This window comes from Nerophis lumbriciformis, linkage group LG27 (assembly GCF_033978685.3).
Source record: "Nerophis lumbriciformis linkage group LG27, RoL_Nlum_v2.1, whole genome shotgun sequence".
Classification (NCBI taxonomy): Eukaryota; Metazoa; Chordata; class Actinopteri; order Syngnathiformes; family Syngnathidae; genus Nerophis; species Nerophis lumbriciformis.
In genome coordinates, this window is record NC_084574.2 from 4,880,001 (window position 1) to 4,897,427 (window position 17,427).

General features: G+C 41.9%; 1 long non-coding RNA gene across 2 annotated transcripts in view; it reads right to left on the reverse strand.

The window, feature by feature from the left end:
* LOC133570230 (uncharacterized) overlaps positions 1 to 17,427 on the reverse strand; it is a 71,584-nt gene that overhangs the window by 46,963 nt on the left and 7,194 nt on the right. The window contains exons 1-2 of one of the 2 annotated variants that reach the window (XR_009810070.1): positions 16,409 to 16,519; positions 9,521 to 9,628 (exon numbers count right to left, since the gene is read on the reverse strand). This is a non-coding gene — a long non-coding RNA (uncharacterized lncRNA). Of the gene's footprint in view, positions 1 to 9,520; positions 9,629 to 16,408; positions 16,520 to 17,427 lie in introns of those variants that run through there. The other variant, XR_009810071.1, reaches the window with a different exon arrangement.

Consider the following 17,427-nt stretch of genomic DNA (forward strand, 5'->3'; position numbering starts at 1 on the left):
ACATACTGCCGTAATCCAGTTTTTACCCCCTTCACCCATTCGCCCCAAACAGATTCCCAACGCTTCTGCTGCATATCTGTGACAGATTAGGCCAGATCATTGAGGATTATCTTCACCAGACACAGCCTGTACATGCTGCCCATAGACACACTGTTTTGCTACCTCCTGGAAAAGGGTTAAAGGAAGGGGGGATTTGAATATAACATTTAATTGTTGAATTTACTAACAGAGTTGGCGAGGGGTAGATCTACAAAAGTAAATTGGTGATCTTCTTTGCATTCTGTATGGCGCCATAAGGGGGTAACCTGCCATTCCTTTGGGACACTCATGCAGGACGAATATAGGTCAGACCTTGTTGTTGTTGCTCTCTGTCTTTGATTGCTTGATAAAAAGGTGCCTACATTACCCCTGCTAATAATCACTTTTTCCAAAAACCGGGGCATCACTCTGTAGCCGTAGCCAAATATCTGAGAGCTAAATCCTTATTACTGTATTTCTTTGTTGTGTTCCCAGAATTGTGTTCAAGTTGGCACAGCCCAGTGGTGGGTTGTGGTATGACAGAAAAAGAAAAACTAAGCATAAAAGAGGTTTGGGTTATTCTCATGAATTCGATGAGAGTGTGAGATTAAATGAAATTGATGTCTTGTCAGTCTTAAATGTTGCTTTTGATCAGTGTAAGGCAAGTTTTTCAAATTCTAACTGAATTTAAAACTTTTGAGCTAATTTACATGGAGTTTATCAGTCCAGAGAGAATATTTGACACATATTCACCAGAAGAGAAACAGAAGGAATCCGCAAAACAGATTTAGACAGTTAACAGAATAATCAACACAATTTCAGCATTGAAAAATTATCGATTTCAGAGTCTATCGTCAAACCACCATCATCAAATGTCTTTGGCTAGCTTCCCCTCTTCAAGATTGACCTTAATTCATTTGAAAGGTGGAGTCGGCATTTTGTTGTTTGTTTTTATTTGTTAGGTGAATTAGGAGATGTGAGCCTTTACATGAATAAATACATAAATAAATTAGTTTGGAACTGATTTATTTGCACTCTTATTTGTGTGTGAATGCCTTGGAGGGAAGGTGTGCACATGGATGTGTGTGAGTGATGGAGCAGGTGTACAAAACAGGAGGTTGTATGTATGTGTGTGTGTGTGTGTGTGTATGCTTGGGGGTTAGGGTGGGGTGGGGTCACAGACTAAGACCCCACCTGGACTCATGACAAGCCAGGACCGGCTGGGGGATGTGGACGCTACATAACGCACACTACAAAGGGCCGGTGGGGCGAGGTGCACGGACGCCATAACAGCGCTAAAGTCCCATTGTTCTGTCTGTTTTCATCTCTTCTCCTTCTCTCCAAATATTTAAAAGAACACAACAATAACATGCTGGTACTGAGAATATTGCGCTGTGTATATTGTTGAAAGGAACTCAGGCGGTTGCATTTGTTGGGTCTTCAAAGACGCTTGCTTTGTTTTGTTTGGGTTTTGTTTGCTCCTGTATTTGAATCATGTACCGGGATTTTGTGGATACTATCTCATTGTTCCAGGATTTGGGATTGTTGGACAGCAGAGCACCCACTGGCTCATTTATTTGTATTGCATCATGTGACTTGTTGTAATTACACTACTCTGGCTAAAATGAGGCACAATAATAATAACTCCTGGTTCCAGTTTCCCACTGTCGTTGATTTTTAAATAACATGCTTACTATACACATCCAGGGTGCTAATTTCATACTCAAGAAAAAGAACAAAGGTGTAGCGGTAAGGTCAGGCATTAATCGCATCATCACAGGAGGGATAAGCATGAAGCTCAGCAATGTTGCATTTAAGCATCATTTTATATCCACATTTGACAATCCTTTCCTGGGGTTTCAAAAGCGATTGGACCCTGAAGGTACCCTGCGGCATTGCCCTGGCTGAGTGACAGCTCTAATGAAGCTTGCTATGACAGGGCAAGGGACCACTACGGAGCAGGCGAGGGAGGAACTTCAATCGGCTTACGTGACGTCCGAGGACTTTTGATTCCTCAGCAGTGGTAAGGGGATAAAAAGGGGAGGGGAACCCCTGTGGGAGAAAGGCGGCCTGCCTTTGAATAGTTCTCCATTTACCGCATGTCAGTTTTTGGTCCTGCAAAGAAGAGACGTTGGGGGGTGTGGAAGATGGTGAATTTTTCACAAGTAACAAGAAAAAGCACCAAGATGCTTGAGACTGGGTTCGGATCAACTAAATGCGGACTTTGTCATCCTAGAATTATAGTTGTTTATCAAGCAATGTTTGGTTAATGGAGCGCATCACTTCACTCAGGTCCAGTGGCCATGGATGAAGTGCTGGCTGTCCAGAGTCGGGACCAGGGTGGACCGCTCGCCTGTGCATCGGCTGGGAACATCTCTGCGCTGCTGACCCGTCTCCGCTCGGGATGGTGTCCTACTGGCCCCACTATGGACTGGACTCTTACTCTTATGTTGGATCCACTATGGACTGGACTCTCACAATATTATGTCAGACCCACTCGACATCCATTGCATTCGGTCTCCCCTAGAGGGGGGGGGTTACCCACATATGCGGTCCTCTCCAAGGTTTCTCATAGTCATTCAAATCGACGTCCCACTGGGGTGAGTTTTTCCTTGCCCTTATGTGGGCTTTGTACCGAGGATGTCGTTGTGGCTTGTGCAGCCCTTTGAGACACTTGTGATTTAGGGATATATAAATAAACATTGATTGATTGATTGATTGATTGATTGACATGGGTCTATCGAACTCCATCTGCATGTGAATTAAGGACTTCTTATCCAACCGCCCCCAGAGGGTGCAGTTGGGCCGCCACATGTCATCGAGCCTATACCTCAGCACCGGCTCTCCACAAGGCTGCGTGCTGAGCCCCCTACTCTACTCCCTCTACACATACGACTGCACACCTGCCCACTCCAGCAACTCCGTCATCAAATTTGCGGATGACACCACCGTAGTGGGGCTCATCTCGGGGGGAGACGAGGCTGCATATCGGGACGAGGTGGAGAAGCTGTCGGAGTGGTGCACAGTAAACAACCTGGCCCTGAACACCTCCAAGACCAAGGAGCTGGTCATAGACTTCAGGAGGAAAAAAACGGACATCCTGCCCCTGGTGACTGCGTGGAGAGGGTCTCCGACTTCCGCTTCCTGGGAGTCCACCTGGACAACGACCTAACCTGGAGCACCAACACCACAGCTACTATCAAGAAGGCACACCAGAGACTGCACTTCCTGAGAATACTCAGGAACAACCACCTCTCACAGGAACTGCTGGTGTCCTTCTACCGGTGCTCTATTGCGAGCATCCTGACCTACTGCATCTGCGTGTGGTTCAGCAGCTGCACGGCCGCAGAGAGAACGGCGCTCCAGAGGGTCGTAAAGACCGCCCAGACGATCATCGGATGCCCCCTCCCCTCCCTGGCTGACCTGTACAGCTCCCGCTTTCTCAGGAAAGCACAGAGCATCCTGAAAGACCCATCCCACCCCGGGCACTGCCACCTAGAACTGCTACCCTCGGGCAGATGCTATAGGGTGCTAAAAGCGGGCACAAATAGACTAAAAAACTGTTTTTACCCAAGAGCCATAGTAGCATTAAACAGGCACTGAGTGAGCACAATGTGTCCGTCATGTCCTCATGTGTCATGTCCTTTTATTTTTTTCGGACTATAATGTGCAATAATGTTATATGTGTATACTGTATGTATATATATGCATATGTATGGATATGTGCATGTGCGTGGATATATATATATATATATATATATATATATATATATATACATACGTATATATATATATACATATATATACATATATATACATATATATATATATATATATATATATATATATATATATATATATATATATGTATGTGTGGGAAAAAAATCACAAGACTATTTCATCTCTACAGGCCTGTTTCATGAGGGGGGGTACCCTCAATCATCTCCTGATGATTGAGGGTACCCCCCCTCATGAAACAGGCCTGTAGAGATGAAATAGTCTTGTGATTTTTTTCCCACACATACATATATTGCGCTCTACTACGGTATCGAGCACTATTTTTTGGATAACCTTATTAAGACATAAATATATATATATATATATATATATATATATATATATATATATATATATATATATATATATATATATATATATATATAGATACATATCTTCTTTTTTATCTTTTTTTACTATTTATATTACCAAATGATTGTGTATGCACCTTAGGGGATCTGCTCCAATTTCGTTGTTCTTTGAACCTGTTCACTGTAATAATGACAATAAAACTCTGTTCTATTCTATTCTAATGGTGCTGCTCAGGCTCTTGCTTGATTGATTGATTTAACAATTGATTTTGAGCAAACTTTGCTCACATTTCTTAAAAACTTTGCACAGGATTTTATTGACCATGTTCTTTCCAACCAAAAACATATGAGGGGGAATAAATTAGATCAGTGGTTCTCATTTTGATTTGCTGTGGGACCCACCACTACCCCTTAATTAAAAGTGGCGACCCAAAGTGGTCATCACTACACACAAAGTGAACTATTTCAAGAATGTATTTCTTAATAACTACAATCCGCTCGCAAAGGTGTACAGCAGGGATTTCAAACTTGCGGCCCGTGCATCATCTGAGGACCGCTGGCCCATAATTTGCCCTCTACTTGGCTTCATAGTTTAATGTATTTGCGGTCTGCATCCTGGGTTGCTAATACTTAAATATGTTATTACAAGCTTGAATACCACAAAAAAGGAAACTAACTACTAACGGTGCAAATACATAAATAGCAACACAGAAAGCAACTTCCTGAAAGAAAGTGAAAGTGTCTCTGTCTATCCCCTGGGGAAATCGGAGTCAAAATATACATTTTTGCATTCACTTTTACATTTCTAATGACTTAAGGCCTACCATCACTTAGGGTCACTATCACTGCTGGGAGAAGTAGGTAACAAATGTTGCTCAAATGTTACATTGTGCTGCTCAACCTCACACCTATTCTACTTCCAGCGGCCCACCGGTAAACTGAGTTTGAGACCCCAGGTTTACAGAAAATTAAAGAAAACAAATTTGGTACCTCATAAAATTAGAAAAACTGTCAAAACGTTCAATATTTTAGACTGCTGGTTTGCATTCTAACCAATAAAAATTAACTACAAAAACTTCCTGAGCATTTTTGGTTGCTCTGTCTTAATTTAGTGAATCGGTTCTTATCGGTGACTTAAAAGAGCTGATAAAAGACTCGATTCGTTCCCAACCAAGACCCACTTTTGGGTCACAACCAACCAGTTGAGAATCACTGAAGTAGACAGTTTATGTAAACTTTTTCCCAGTTGGCTTGTGAGTGTATGATTGTTCTGTTCATTTGCTTGACTGCATTTAAAATTTCCTGAATAAATTAGGCCTAACGAACACACAAGCTACCAGTCTGTTTTACCACATACATTCCTTTGGCCTCCCTGCGACTGGAAGCACGTTGAAGAGCAGCCCACCCTCAGAAGACTCATTGCCACTTTGTTCTATTATTCACCATCTCTGGCTTCAGAACTCTCTGGTATCTCCGCGGGGGTTGCAGTGGAAATCCTGATGGGAAGACTTGCGTACCGCTGACTCGCAGAGGCCCTGTTTACTCGCTAGCTTGGACCGCACAGTCCACTGGAGTGTACAACCACTCCCTGCGCTTCAATGCTGACACGAGTGCCATCAAAAATAAATCAGAAGCAGGATAGTGCCAGCCATTTGTTAATCACATTTTCTCTTACATGCTTTTGGAAACCACTTTCTAAAAGAGGGTTCTGACATTTCTGAGGGCAGTCTATGACAACTGTGACTCAGACCAACAAATGAGTCCACTGCACTTTTGTTCTTCTCACTCGGCATGCGCCTTTCCGTCACCACCAATGTGACACAGTCAGAGAACGCGCTCAGAATGCTTATTTGTACCAGCATAAATAGTTATTTGAAAGATAAAAGCAAACATGTTTGTTTTTTGTTTGTGTTTTTTAAGCTCGTGTGGACTCCCCAAAGGCATTTAGAGCACTTTGGTAATAAGGCGAAGGGTTTAGCAGTAGTGGGGAAGGGTAGAAGATGCTTTGATGTGCTCTTAGATGAAGCAAAGTCTACAGCGATGTATACAAAAATACATGCAGCTCATCTAGACTGACTCCTCTCAGCTGGCCTGTCCTCTCTGGTCCCAAAACCAGCATGAAAGACAGCAGCGGGAGGCTTGTATGAACCTTGTCAACAGCTTCACATAAACATTCCCCCCGCAGAAGCACCAACCGTGGAGACTTGTTTTTTTTGTATGATCTTGTCTTTACGAACTCAAAAATGTCCCCGAACGCACCAAGCTAAACTTTTTAAAGACTGGGCTTTGATAAACTGATATGTTTTAAAGAGATTTGGCAAGTAGGCAACACTTGGAAGACAAGCATTGCCCGAGGGATTGACAGTGTGTCAGTGTTTGAGCTACAGAAAAAACTTTTGGTTCCAGCATGTTTTGACATTTCTAGTGCTCAGTTCGATTACATGGTCCAATATCATAAAACAGCAGGTGCAAAAAGTTAAATAAAACATATTCATTGAACAGTGTGACTTCTGTGATTACTCTTCTTAGTGTTTAGTGAAATGACGAAAGCATGTTATTTCAGAATAGTAGCCTGCAGAACTGTAAACACACAAACCAGTTAGTAATCGGATACTGACCTCTGTTGGCCACCTGTGTGATACTTCAGTACTAGTAGGCAACACTAATTATTCTATACACATAAATATTCAAACTAAATCCATTTTAGATTCCTATAGACATGATAAAAGTGTCTTGAATGTATTTGTCTCCACCGCACAAATGTATATAAGCAAAGGTGACATGAATGTATTGTAAATAGTTGATATTGTAATAGTACTGTGATAATTGCTTGATGCTTGTCTTAAAACAAAACAGGCTGCACTTGGTTGCACCAGGAAAAGCAGGGCTATTGAGTCAGTCTCAAACAGTTTGTTGTCTAAAGAAGCCAACTTGACTTCAGCTACAGGAATTTGTGCTGCGACCACAGAAAAGTTATGTTGTGGCACAACTTCCCTTAAACAATATTAATCAGCTCATTACTGTGGATATCAATAAACATAACGACTATTTAATGGTTAAAAAAAATGTCCATGATGGATTGAGTCAAATGCCTACCCCTAGTAATTACATAAATATCGAATTCAAGTCTCTCACAATGAGCTTTTAACTATATTTAACAATTCAATGCAAGTATGTTAGTGTCCGTACAGTACTGTATATGATACAAACCCTTGATATAGTTTTACAAAAAGCATACACTGCAAAGGAAGGCCTTGTTCCAACGTATTCCTTTTCAAGTAGCCACAATTCAAACAACACACACACACACACACCAATACTCAATTAACACTGCAGGTCCAAGAATGTGAATTATATATGGATGAATAATTAACGAATTACAGAGGGCTCAGGAGGGACACAGCTTGGTCAATTAGGAGAGAAATAAAGACAAGCGGAGAGGGTTCAGCAGCTGATTAGATCATGTTGTCTTATCATTATCAAGGCCTGTCAGACACAATTACTGTACCTCATTGCCAGTTCAAACGGAAGATGGTCCTGCACACTCTCTTACCTCTGCATGTACATTCACACCAGTACGATCACATTATATAACCACTGTAAAAAATAATTACTTTCATCACATTAAAAGGAGGTGACATTTAAACAGATAAGTATAATATACCGGTTTATGCATACTGTGCGTGTAATTGTATTTACCAAAACCAAACGTGCAAAGACAATCTCGAATGTCCACAATGTACTCTATGTCCCAATGTCAACATTGCATCATTTATTGTATATATATATATTGTAAATATCAAAAAGAATAACTTAAAACCTTGCCCAACTGTTTACAGACACATAATATTCACATTTAGTCAACTTTTACTGCAAATGAATATCGGCTCCAAATATTGGTTATCGGCCTCCTTGAGTACTAATAATCAGTATCGTTGTCGGCCCTACAAAAACATATCTGTCGATCTCCTGTACTGTATGTATATCACAATATTAATAAACAGTTGCGTTGCAAAACATTATAAAGTCCGCTATGGTATGCGCTTGCTGTATGACAGGACTTTTCAACGTCTGCTCTCACTGGGATGCCGACTGTTAGGATGTTCATATAGTCCCGTTTCGATGAACAATGACTCATAATCCTCGCAAAAAAAAAAAGGAGGGGTGGAAGTAAGCGCAGATGAAGCGGCTTTTCGTGTACTTCCCGCAATATCCGCGTCTAAATTGGATGCCAAAGTTGACCAACCCGTTGGATTAGCTACTCATCCTTCTACTATCAAGGTGAGGGGCTTTATTTATGATGTACAATAAACTTTCACAAGATCCAAGACAATAAATCAGCTCACCAGCCAATGTCAATACAGCAGCATAAGATAGTTCACTCCCTCTGATCATGGTGTCTGAACATCAAAATAGTTTGTCTGCGTTAGCGCTTATAATAACAATATCACTAATACTTGGTTAATATTCAAGTCACGAAATGTAAATAGAGTATTGTTGTCGTTTTTTAGAGGGTTTATTGGGGGGAATAGAGGACTTTTATTTACATTAGGGTAGAGTCGTAGAGTAGAGTTAGAATGCATTAAAAAATATATCTGTCTTCTTGTCTCTCATATAGATTGTGAATAATAGGCACAATTGCAAAAAAGTGCAGTTCCCCTTTACGAAACAGGGTTACAATGACATCTACTGTATGAAGCTGGAAAAACTAGCAATACAGACAGTCCCATTATTATATGTTTATAATAATAATAATAATAATAATAATGGACAGCAAATATTTCAATGGCCAAGCAAACTGAATTGTGGCGGCCTGTCCCAATTAAATTACTTTATGGGAAACACTGAATTTTAATATTATTTGTGTATTCAGTGTTTTTTTTTTATTTCAGTGCTCCCCATCAACACTGGGTGGCAGCATAACCAAACAATCCCACTGTTGAGGCTGTACTTTCAAAACAGCACATTTATGATTACCTGTCAAAAATGGCCAAATAAATGCCACGCATTTATATTTATTAAATTTATATTTATTTTATATTTATATAAAAACTAGCTAATGGATCCTTTTCACAGTAACGAACACTGTACACATTTATCTGCACAGACTGCGCTAAATCAAAAAAAAGCGGCCTCATTAGGAAGAAATGTTTGCCATAAACAACTTGTCAGGGCAAGAGCAACCAAGGCAGCCTTCCTCAGACAGCTCATGGCCAGTGAGCTGAATAAATCTGACATCCTGTCTAAAATTCAATAAAGAGTCTGCCTCTGTAAGAGCCAGCTGGTAGTGGCACTTACGCTGATAAGATGCTGTTGTTGATTCTCAAAAGTTTGGTCACACAGTAGTGTTTCTTTATAGGACTATAACATTTAATAATTAACAACTTTCAGAGAAGAAAACAGAAAAAAATAACCTGCTTGCCACGGCATATTGATTAGATCCAGCCTCTCCCTCTCAGTCTTCTCTCTGGGAGTATTGATGACTCTGCACTGTAACTGGCATCAGTCCTTTGGTGTGTAGGCTGCAGGAACAGGCACAGGGGGTGAGATTTATGAACAACTGTGATACACAGTTAACCCAACACTGAAGTATTAAAACAGTCTCGTATTACACAACTACTAAGCTGTACACACAATGACAGACATATTGGTCCAAGAGCGTGACAGTTTTTCTCAATTCGCTCGAAGCTTTCTAATTACGGCATCTGCCATTTGGTGACAGGTCACTTTGGAGGGAGATTAGAAAATTACTCCGCTCGCTGCCCAAGCAAAGGTTTATTGATTAAAGTAGAGGCAAAAAGTCCTGGAAGGTTTGTGAGAGCAGAAGGGGGAAAACACGGATCATCAATCAGACTGATTAAATGTAATGATGCGAATGCTGTTAATCTGCACTGAGTAGCAGGGAAAATAAATACCTGAATCGAAAAAATATAAAAAATTCACGCAAAATAAGATTCTTCTACATAGGTTTAGACTAACTTTGGGGATTTTCTATAGCAAAAAGTAGAAAAAATGTCAAATAAACCTACATTAGTAAATCGCAGCTTTTTCATTTATTGTTAACCTGAAACATCCTAATAGGGATGGGCGATATATGTTGCAACCTCCTGCAATAATGACATCACGATACATCATTTGACTTTTAAATACCGTATATTTCGGACTATAAATCGCAGTTTTTTTCATAGTTTGGCCGGGGGTGCGACTTATACTCAGGAGCGACTTATGTGTGAAATTATTAACACATTACCGTAAAATATCAAATAATATTATTTATCTCATTCACGTAAGAGACTAGACGTATAAGATTTCATGGGATTTAGCGATTAGGAGTGACAGATTGTTTGGTAAACGTATAGCATGTTCTATATGTTATAGTTATTTGAATGACTCTTACCATAATATGTTACGTTAACATACCAGTTGCTTATTTTTGCCTCATATAACGTACACTTATTCAGCCTGTTGTTCACTATTCTTTATTTATTTTAAATTGCCTTTCAAATGTCTATTCTTGGTGTTGGGTTTTATCAAATAAATGTCCCCAAAAAATGCGACGTTCAAATTAACGAATCTTTTGAGGGAACGTACTGAACCGAATCACTTCGTGGACTGATTCGTTCCTTTCTCAGTTCAGTTGAGCTCCGCCGCGACCATGCCGGTATGAGTGGAACTGGCGCATTCTGTGACTCACTGAACCCTCGACGTCGGCGAACGACGCAGCCAGCTACTCATCATGGGGGCGGGGGGAGGGACTGAGCGAACGATTCGTTCACTGCGGATTAACGACATGAATCACTCAGTGAACGACAGAATCAGGACTCGCGAACCTACTGACACAGAGAACTGACTGTGTCGCGGAGGAGGACGTCACATTGAGGCTCTCGTTCAGTCACTGTGCGCGTCGTTCATTGGGTGCTGAGGGCTTGTGTCGTTCGCGAACTGACACACACCGAGATCTGCCGCTGGGGAAGCTGTTACTGACTGACTCATGATTCGCCGACCTGCACACAGAACTGCTGCTGCAGAAGTGATTCAGGTTCATGTACTGAACTGTGCTGACTGTGGCGCTGTGTCAGTCACTCACTGCCTGGTGTACTGCATGCACAGAGCTGTGTAGGGACTTGCGTTCACCCTATTTGCTGCTTCTCCCGCGAATGTCTGCACTAGAGATGCGTGGATAGGCAATTATTTCATCCGCAACCGCATCAGAAAGTCGTCAACCATCCGCCATCCACCCGATGTAACATTTGATCAGAACCGCACCCGCCCGTTGTTATATATCTAATATAGACGATGCAAAGCATTAGTGAGGTTATAAAGCTTTTGCCTATTAAAGAAAGGAGACTGATCCAATCCAGCACAGACATTCGCGTGCCACGCTGTCACGACCCAGACGCACACCAGTGCGCAATCATATGGGAGCCGCGCTGAGCGCACCTCCAAGCGCGTCTCGCTGCCGGCGACGGCCGGGTATGGGCCCGACGCTCCAGCGCCATCCATTTTCAGGGCTAGTTGATTCGGCAGGTGGGTTGTTACACACTCCTTAGCGGGTTCCAACTTCCATGGCCACAGTCCTGCTGTCTATATCAACCAGGGTGAGCCCCACCTCTTTCGTGAGCGCACTGCGCGCGGAGTGACCCCTGTTACGCGCCCCCGGCAACAGGGGTGGCGGGCAGGTAAGCTGCGCGGGCGGAGCGCGCGGAGTGACCCCTGTTACGGGCCCCCGGCCACGGGGGTGGCGGGCAGGTAAGCTGCTTACCTGCTGCGCGTGACGCCGGCCGCGGCGAAGGCGGACGAGGCGGGGTGTCGGTGCGGTGGGCGCGGTGGTGACCCTGGACCTGCGTCGGGCCCTTCTCGCGGATCGCCTCAGCTACGGCTCCCGGTGGGGCCCTCTCGGGGGAAGGGGCCTCGGTCCCGGACCCCGGCGAGGCGTCCCTTCTCCGCTCCGTAAAAGTGTCCATCTCTTTTCTTTTTTTTTCTTCTGTTGTGGCATATGCTGCAGGTGCCTGCTCGTTTTTCGTATGTGGGTAACAACATTTAACTATGTATATATATTTCCGAATTGGTTTAACTGCCACCCGCCTGAATCTATTTAAAATCCAATTTTTTTTTTATTTCAACCGCCCGACCCGACCCGACCCGCGGATAAAATCTAATTTTTCTTAATTTCATCCGCCCGATCCGCGGATAATCCGCGGACTCCGCGGTTGTGCCCGCCAACCGCGCATCTCTAGTCTGCACTGTACTGTACTACGCACGCCCCCCCCCCCCCTCCTATTTTTTTTTGAACGACTCAATTTAAGGAACTGATTCTATTGATTCAGTACAGTCAAAAGAACTGCCGATCCCATCACTACAAGACAACAAAAATTATGGACAAAAATACAGAAAAAATTTACTCAAAAGACAAAAAGTCAGCCTTTGTCTGCTGTGGGTTAACTGTGTTAAACATTTACCTGTATTGGTTACACTGTAAAAAATACCAAACAGGTGAGATACAATGGTCTCTTTAGAACTATAAAAGGTCTCCGTTTTATTCAGCTTAGACTCTAGTGCAGTGATTCTCAAACTGTGGTAGTTAAGAGTCGTGTATAAAGAAACATCCATCCATTTTCTACCGCTTGTCCCTCTCGGGGTCACAGGTGTGGCTGTAGCCTATCTCAGCTGCATTCGGGTGTAAGGTGGGGTACACCCTGGACAAGTCGCCACCTCTTCTAACAACAGGTACCATTTTTTGGCACTCAGCATCAAGGGTTGGAATTGGGGGTTAAATCACCAAAAATTATTCTCGGGCGCGGCCACTGCTGCTGCCCACTGCTCCCCTCACCTGGTGATGGGTAAAATGCAGAGAATAATTTTGCAACACCTAGTGTGTGTGAGACAATCATTGGTACTTTAACTTTTAAAACGTTATTTTTGCTACGAAGGACATGTGCGGTCGTGCCCGAATTCAAGCAAATGCTGTCGTTGAGATGGTAGTTTTTCTGTAGGAATAAACCAAAATAATTTGTCTTTATATAGTTCTAAACATACTCCAGCTCATAAACTTACAATAAAACATTCTCTTGAAATTAAGTAGGTAAGTATAATTTTGCGGCCGTATTTGATGCACACTGCTGCCGTATTAATGCAGTGTTTAGTGACCAGCAGGCTCTATAATACACACCCGACAGCGCAAGAGACGTAAAAAGAATACACTGAACAACCGAAAAAATTACTTAATACCCTCATTTTACCAAAATCATTAGCTTTGGACCAATAATCACGGGGAAATTATGACATTGTGTGAAGTATAGGCCCTTTTCCACTGCAGGAACTTTAAAGTACGGGGAAATAAAGTTTCCCCTGTGTTTCTACCAAAAACTACCCAGGTAGATTTAGTTCTTCAGGAACTTTTCGGAGTTCCTGCCAGCTAGGTAGGACTTTTTAGAAGGTTCTTGGAACCTTATCTGAGCGGGCCGCGCTGTCGAACGCTGACTGGTTGGACAAAGTTGGTGGCGTTCCTAAAACTTATTTTTCGAACACAGGACCGCAATTTACAGATTGCTACACGACTTGTTAGTTTCCATTTTGACAACGGAGAGAAAGAATATGGAAAGCTAATTTCGGCTTGCAGGAAATTTTGTGGGGCATCTTTTTGCTAAAGAACGTTGATCAGTGGAACTTTCTTGCAGTATTTTTCCTCAGCCGTGGTCTTAAAACTATATGCAGTTTATTGTTGTTTATCATTTTTTACAAACTTAATTTCGATACACAAAGCTACGAGAACAGGACGGACTCTTTTAAACGTATTTACAGAGGAGTATGAAGCCAGACTTGAAGCAACAACCTCAGCTGCCTACTACTCTGAGACTTTGTTGGATAAATGTGAAATAAAGGAGGGAATACACGAAGAACGAAGGTAAATTACATCAAATACAACCTATTTACTCTATTGCATGTTTTAAAAGTAGTCAGTAACACTCAATTTGTGTCGTTATTAGCCTCAACCTGAGTGAACAGAATGCTAATGCTAACAAGCTAACGCTGAAGCCGTTAAACACTGACATTTATGATTTATATATTTTTATACATCTGAAAAGGACCATAAGGAAACACATGACCCTCATGAATTCATCACTAACTGAGAGGATGACTATCTGACTGTTTAGACATTGCGGACAAAAGCCTGACTTTTTATGAACAATTCGGTACACTTTATTTTTCAAATCATATTGTTTTGTATATTATTGCTTTGTATTTTATTTACTTACTTTTTAGTAAAATAACTTTAAGAGGAATATTGTCTGTTTATTTACATGGCATCAGTGTAGAAATATACTGAACCACTCTTCCATACATCATCAGCCTGATTTTGTATAAACTAGACGGAACTGTGAAATGCGGTGGAAACACAAACCACACACTTCTGCAGGAATCCATAGTTCTGCATACCTGCCAACTTTTGAAATCAGAAAAACCTAGTAGCCAGGGTCCAGGGGCCGCAGGCCCCGGTAGGTCCAGGACAAAGTCCTGGTGGGGGGTTCAGGCTTCGCCCCCCGACGCAAAATGATTATTAGCATTCAGACAGGTTAAAATGTTGCTAAAACCATCACTTTTCTATCAGTCACAGTGACTTTTCAAAACAAAAATATTACAGCAAAAATCATATGGGTTGATTGACATGTTTATTCTGTAAACTAACTTCAATAGTTTGAAATTATTTTGACAGTTAATGCCAGTTATCCTGTCAACCTTTCACAAGACTTCAATTTGTTAATTGAAAGTATAAACAGTATAAACACTTTTTACAGTAAACAAATTGTAAAACAGTACTAAACAATTCCATTAAAAGAAAAAATTGGTGTCATTATTAACTTTCTGTCCAAGCTTGTATAATCTACTGCCTTGTTCAATTGTAAAAAATATTCTGTGCCTAAAATTCACATTTCTATCACAATTATCATACTGTAAACATGGTAAGCTAACTTCATTAAAATTAATAGTCCTGTCAATAGCATGAAATTACAATTCAAATGTAGTTTTTTTGGAAGCCTTTCAAAAGAATTTAAAATATGAAAAATTAATGAAAATTAATTTAAGCCATCAGACACTTGAAAAGTGGCACATCACATCTCTAATGTAATCATTTTAACTTTTCAACAGAAATAGCACTGCAAACATATTAAGGACATACTTCTGTATTTTGGTAGTTATGCTGTCAACATTTAACAAGATTTCTTCAACTTGGACTTGAAAGCATAAATAGTATAAACACTTTTAACAGTATAACAGTACTAAACAATTCCAATAGATAACATTGGTGTCATTACCTTTTTGTTTGCTCAATTATTGCCTCCGTAAATAAAACTTCGGCATTTATCACATCCAAAGAATCTGTTTGGGCGACGAAAAACGTTGAAAGTTTTCCACTTGTATCGCTAGCAACGGCATTAGACTTGTGTTTTTTTGTCCCAACGTGGTCTTTTACATCACTAATTCCTCCGTGTCCGATCGAAAAATCTTGTCTGCACAAGGTGCAATTCGCGTAGTTTTCACCCTTTTTGGAACGGATAATTATTCCCGGATAGGCTTTTGAATATTCTTCACGGAATGACTGCAGTTTTCTTTTCGGTTTAAGACTCGTATGCGATTTTTCTCCGGCTGATTCCATGATCGTTCGCTCGTTTGGAAACAATGGCCTTGTGCTTGGCAGCGGTGCTATAAATAGCCTCGCGCATGGCATTCGGAATGGCTCGATAGGAAGTTACGGGAAGCAGTGTCGATTGTCATTGTTGTTACGCGATTTCGAGAATAAAACTTAAAATTTTTTTATTTTTTTTAATTAATGAAAAACCGTATTTTTTATCACTGCAACCGTAACCCGGAATAGGTTGATGAAAACCGTACTAATTACGGGAAAACCGGAGTAGTTGGCAGGTATGGTTCTGGGTACCTAAAGTTCCTGAACTTGTTGTGGAAAAGGGCCTTTTGTCAACTATGGTGGTTGCCTTCAATGTATTGTTTGTGCTATTCCTGTGCTTTTAAGCTTAGACAAACTTTACTAAGCCACTGCCATCTATTATTACAACCAAAATGTTGTTTATTTTACTCTTACAGTGTCTACTCGGGCTAATCGTATTTGTGTTTTACTTTCTCTTTTGCCGTTACCTAATAGCATTCTCTTAGCTTTACCGAGATTGAACGATAGTCTGTTTTTGTCAAACCATCTCTTTAATGTGTTCATTTTTTCTGTTATTAGTATTAGCGTATGTGTGTTCTCTCCTGAACAAAACGCAGACATTGTGTCGTGTGTTTACCTTGCACAAGACACTGTTGTTGGTGGCTCTCCAGTGTATGGCGGACCTCTTTTTCCCCATACTTGTCTTCTTTCTGAAACCGGGTTGGCCATACTCTCTCTATACACGAGTCTGGTGGCAGTACTACGATAAAGAATCACTTGATTAAAGTACATTGTTTTATTTTCCTGTATTAAACAGTGTTACTGTTCAAACTATATGTAGTCAATACTTGGGCCTACAATGCTACAGTATTTTCGTGTTGCTTAGGCTATGTCTACACTAAGTCGTTTAACCCCTTAAACGAACAATTATTTAGCCTAAGCCTCGTTTCAGCCACACTAAACTATCGTTTAAGGTTCCCTTCCTCGGACAATTTTTTACACGGGTAAGTGCGCCGTGTATTTATGGAATCTCCGGCTCTTAGCTTTGTATGGACTCATTGATCGTTTACAAACTGAGTTCGGATGGCCGGGTGCTGGCCTCGCCGCGCTTTCCGGAGGTGGGGAGTGGGCTCGTGGGGGCCCGGTTGCCGGTGGGGCGGGGGCGGTCTTCCCGAACGGTTGCGGGGGTCTCCGGGCCCCCCGGGCGGGGCGTCTCGCCTTTCTGCCCGTGTGGGGTGTGGTCTCTTGCTGGCTTGGGGTCTGGCTGTCCCCTGCTTTTCTCGTGCCTTGTCCTCTACCGGGTGCATCTGTCTGCGGCCTGCTGCTGGCCCTTGTGGGCGGCGCGGTGGGCCGGGCTCCGGGGTTCCTGTTGCTGTCCGGCTTGGCTGCGTGGGGGCGGTGGTCCCTGGTTCCCTGGGCACCACACCTCACCACTGTTTGTGGGTTGGGCTCTCGGGGAGGCTGGGGCCGTACTCTGCAGTGTAAACGGGGCCTTATTATGGTCACCGTGGTACTGGGAGAGACAAGGTTTTTTTCTAAGGTTGTACACTGCAAAAAGTGAAATCTAAGTAAGATGAAATATCTCAAATAAGGGTGATATTTGCTTATTTTCTGTCTGATAAGATAATTCTTCTCACTAAGCAGATTTTATGTTAG